The following is a 5,000-nucleotide window of genomic DNA, read 5'->3' as shown; positions in this document are numbered from 1 at the left end:
TGCAGGTGTTTCCACTGCCTCCATCACCTCTCCGCCAGTTGCTGTAGGTGAAGAAGACTGAGAAGGAAGGATGAGTGAATGGGTGACGATTCTCTGTGACCGGCGATTTCATTTCTCTAGTCTATACTACGTAGTCACTTTTCATTCCTTATGGACATGCATGTATTACCAACACCAGTTATTCCTTTCATGTGGTCTCTCGCTTCGACGTGGACTGTCACGTGTACCCTTTCCTTATTTTCTTATGATCATCTTTCTCAGGACACGCCGTGACGTTCTTTTCGGCACTGTTGCACATAAATAACTTTTCAGTGACTTGCCGCTTTAAAATACAGAATCACAAAATCTGGAATGTCACTCGGGTCGTTGCACATCACCTTGAGGAAACCTGAGCCTCAGCTCCTGCCTCATCTGCCATTCTGTGCCCCGTGGAGTCACAGCGTTTTCATAACATCATTTCGCTGGCTTTAAGAGTACGTATTTCGCTCGTAACGCGATGAACCTCGAGGGAAAGAATGTTTAAAGTTTTGATGGGTGAATTACGAGCGAGGCCTGAGCGAGGAGAAAGAGAAGCAGCGCCGCACAGCCCTCCCTCCTTTGTGACAGAAACGTGATGCTGGTACTGGTGTTGTACTCGTATCTTGAATATGTGATGGATCAGTAAGGATGACATTATGTTGAATATATCTCAGAGTATATGACGTTACATTTTTGTTCTTTTTTTTTTTATGTTCGTATTCATATTATTGTTGTTGTTCTCTTTTCTCCTCCTCCTCCTCCTCTTTTTCTTCTTTCACAGTTTAATATTAAGAACTGGCACCATATAAAATTTTTTCTCCAGTCATTCCTGTTCGTTGCCTCTCCTGTTGTTCTCAGTCTTTACAATATGTCCGTCTCACTCCCTGTTTAGTAATAGTAGAAGCAGTAGTAGTAGTCCCAGTAGCAACAGCAGCAGCAGCAGCAGCAGTGGTAGTAGTAGTAGTAGTTGTAGTAGTAGTAGTAGTAGTAGTAGTAATAGGAAGTGGTTGTTGTTAGTAGTAGTAGTAATAGTAGTAGTAGTAGTAGTAGTAGTAGTAGTAGTAGTAGTAGTAGTAACAATAATAATGGTTGTTGCTGTTGTTGTTAGTAGTAGTAGGAGTAGTTGTCGTTGTAGTAAAAAGTAGTAGTAGTAGTAGTAGTAGTAGTAGTGGTTGATGTACTAGCAAAAAATAAATAAGTAAATAAAACCTGATCCTTATCACTGCAGATTAGAGAAGGAACAAGAGAGAGAGAGAGAGAGAGAGAGAGAGAGAGAGAGAGAGAGAGAGAGAGAGAGAGAGAGAGAGAGAGAGAGAGAGAGGTGGGCTGTGGCAGGTAGGGTCTTCGTATGTTGATTCCACTCTCCATCCACAGTAATGAAATGACTGGCATACCTTCGTTCCTCCTCCTCTTCTTCCTCTTCCTACTCCTCCTCTTCCTCTTCTTCTTGACGTTTCCTATTTCCTCGTCTCGTGACTGAAGATCTTAGGAGTTCAATATGACAGAGAGAGAGAGAGAGAGAGAGAGAGAGAGAGAGAGAGAGAGAGAGAGAGAGAGAGAGAGAGAGAGAGAGAGAGAGAGAGAGAGATTGTCATGCTAAACGTGTGTGTGTGTGTGTGTGTGTGTGTGTGTGTGTGTGTGTGTTCCGTGCATATTGATAAAGGACTACGCACCTGCCTATTCACACTCGTCTTTACACACAGCAGTACAGACACACGCATGCATTTGATACACACGGTCGCGCAATTATATGAAAATCTGAGCACATTTTTTCTCATATGGCGAGCGAAATACAGGAAGCATTTTAAGTCTCGCATAAATAATGTAACGACTAGAATATGTTATTTCTTTTAACTATGCTTTTTTTTTTTTTCTTTTTTTTTTATTTCCTCTACTGTGATATCTTATGCTGAAATATTTTTGAATTTTTTACCACTTCTCTTTCTTTATGAGGGGAAGTTTATTTGATTCTTAACGCCATAACAGGGCATGACTAAGTTGAGTTTGCAATTGAGCGGGTAAAATATCACCTTGGTAGTAGTTATTCATTCATTACAATTACTTATGTCTTTATTTATTCTATTCGTGTGATAATAAACAGGTGACCTTACGGAGTTTCGAAGTTCCTATAGTAGTAGTTTATCGGCTAATTTTTAGTGTTGTTGATGTTGTCATAGTTGTTGATGCTGTTATCTGATCTGTTTCTGTTATTGCTAATACTTTTACTGTTGTTTTTTTTTTTGCTATTTGTAGTAGTAGTAGTAGATGTTGTTGTTGTTATTGTTGTTGTTGTTGTTGTTGTTGTTGTTGTTGTTGTTGTTGTTGTTGTTGTTCTTCTTCTTCTTCTTCTTCTTCTTCTTCTTCTTCTTCTTCTTCTTCTTCTTCTTCTTCTTTTCTTCTTCTTGTTCTTGTTCTTGTTCTTGTTCTTGTTCTTCTTATTATTATTAGTAGTAGTATCTCTTAACTGTTGTTGTTGTTGTTGTTGTTGTTGTTGTTGTTGTTGTGCTGATCGTCGTGAGTAGCAGACGGCCAGCAGGAAGGCAGGGAGGCATTAAGGGAGGGAGGGAAGGAGGCAGCCGGGAATTATACCTGCTTCTCGCCCAGGGACTTGATGCTTTAGTGGCAGCGTCCAGATTCAAAGAGAAAATGTAATGACGGCGTTTCCTTTTCATGCTAATGCCGCGTCACACCCCATTAGTCACACGCGTGGACGTTCATTCATTTACCGCTCGTTCATTCATGCGTTTATTCTTTAAATCATTTATTTATTCATCTATTAGCAGACAGTAGCCTTTTTTTTTATTTGCTGTTGTTGTTCTGTGTGTTTTTTTTTTCTGATTGTACATGTATATCCGGTCGTCCTTTTTTTCTTTCGCTTTTTCTATCGTTTTTTCTTTCTTTTTCTTTCGTTATTTCTGATTTCTGGTTTCTTTTCCTCCTCCTTTTGTTCAATCTTTCGTTCTTTTCTTCTTTTTCTTTTTTTCTTTTTTTTTTGTTTGTTTGTTTCTTTTTTTCGGTTTCTTTTGCTGTCTGGTTGTCCGCCTGTCTGTCTTTTTGCTTGTATGTTTTCATGCATTTGCGTATGTATGTATGTATGAATGAATGTATGTATGTACAGTATATATTATGTATGTATGCATATAAACGAGTATATTATGTATGTATGTACAGTATATATTCTCTCTCTCTCTCTCTCTCTCTCTCTCTCTCTCTCTCTCTCTCTCTCTCTCTCTCTCTCTCTCTCTCTCTCTCTCTCTCTCTCTCTCTCTCTCTCTCTCTCTCTCTCTCTCTCTCTCTCTCTCTCTCTCAGGTCCAGTACACATTCACCCAGGCCATGCTCACACTGCATCTTTTTTCCGCTGCTTTTTAATCGCTCGTGTATGGAACAACTTGCGCCAAAGCTGCCTAACAGTTGCGTAATGCCTTGAGTTTGGAGCAGATGGCGCGCACTCTCCCCAGCACTTACTCCCGTGCCGCTGCTGGTTGAAAAATATGTAGGTAAAGCGAATTATACGATTTCACAGGTTGCAAGTGTTGGGTACGCTAAGTTTCTCTCATGGGTAGTATGTAACCCGCTAAGTTTATGTAGTCTGTAGTGTAGTAATTTTCTGTATGGGTATTATGTTAGGTTAGGTTAGGTTAGGAGAGGATAGTTTCGGTTAGCCTCGTTTGTTGTCTTAAGATGAGGGAGGTTGGGCTGGGTTAGACTAAGCGTGGTTCGTTTAGGTTTGACAAGGTTGTGTTATATTAGGTTAAGTTAGATTATGTTATGATCATGTCTTGGAAGTGTAGGTATCTAGGAACATTTTAAGGTAAAGTTTGGCAAGTTTACGTTAGTTTTTATCTTTGATGTGTATGTATTATTATTATTATAGAAAAAAGTGAAATGGTAAGATTCTCTCTCTCTCTCTCTCTCTCTCTCTCTCTCTCTCTCTCTCTCTCTCTCTCTCTCTCTCTCTCTCTCTCTCTCTCTCTCTCTCATCACGATTTCTTCACCCATTTCTCCAGTTTTTTTCTCTCCATCACTCAATCCTGCCACATGTCCATCAACCTTCACTCCGTCTCATCTCCTCTCCCTCCTCCACACAATCCAGGCCTTCATATCTGCCTCACCACGCTTGTTTTCCCTCCACGCGTCCCCCTTGTTCCTCCTCCCCCTGGATGTGTCTGCTCACTAACCCTGCCTCCCTTCCTACATATCCTGAGGGTCTTGTGTCGGCTCGCACTGTCATCAATAGTGATTTCACACCTCACGCCCACGTAATGCTGCAGGCGACACACACACACACACACACACACACACACACACACACACACACACACACACACACACACACACACACACACACACACACACACACACACACACACACACACACACACACACACACACACACACACACACACACAGAGAGAGACTACAAGAAAAAAATCAGAAAATGTCCAGCTATGCCATCAATTATTGCTTGATCTTTTTTTTTTTTCGTTGCTAATTTTCTAAGAGGCACTTTTGGGTTCAAAGTAACGCGATGAATTTTGTTAACTTTACCTTATCGATATTTTCTTTCATCTTTCCTCCTTCATTCCCTCTATGTACAATTCTTGTTGTTGCATACTCTTCCTCCTCCTTTCGTTGTTTCATCTCATCCTGGTGTTCCTCGAGCCACGACTTATATGGACTACGCAAAAAAAAAAAAAATACTAATATATACTCATAGCCAGAAGTAATTTTTTATTTTTTTTCTACGTGTTCGATGCTTTTCTTCAATGTCTTCTCTGACCTGACAATTGATAGAATCTTAGCAGATCAGACGGCGTAAGGATGAAAGAAGCAGTATGGTCAGTCTATACCTCTAAAATAAGAACGATTGAGACCTTAACAACAATGCAACTAGACGCCTTAGTGACTTAAGTGGCCTTACTTTCGGATCTTCTATACTTTTCAAAATTGTCTTTTTTCCTGGAACCTGCATTGTAACTAG

General features: G+C 40.3%; 1 protein-coding gene across 11 annotated transcripts in view; it reads left to right on the top strand.

Moving 5' to 3' along the window:
- LOC135104987 (putative neural-cadherin 2) overlaps positions 1-5,000 on the top strand; it is a 188,155-nt gene that overhangs the window by 98,910 nt on the left and 84,245 nt on the right. The gene's annotated exons all lie outside the window — the stretch shown is intronic.

This window comes from Scylla paramamosain, chromosome 1 (genome assembly GCF_035594125.1).
Source record: "Scylla paramamosain isolate STU-SP2022 chromosome 1, ASM3559412v1, whole genome shotgun sequence".
In the NCBI taxonomy this organism is placed as follows: Eukaryota; Metazoa; Arthropoda; class Malacostraca; order Decapoda; family Portunidae; genus Scylla; species Scylla paramamosain.
This window is presented reverse-complemented; position numbering and strand designations above follow the sequence as displayed.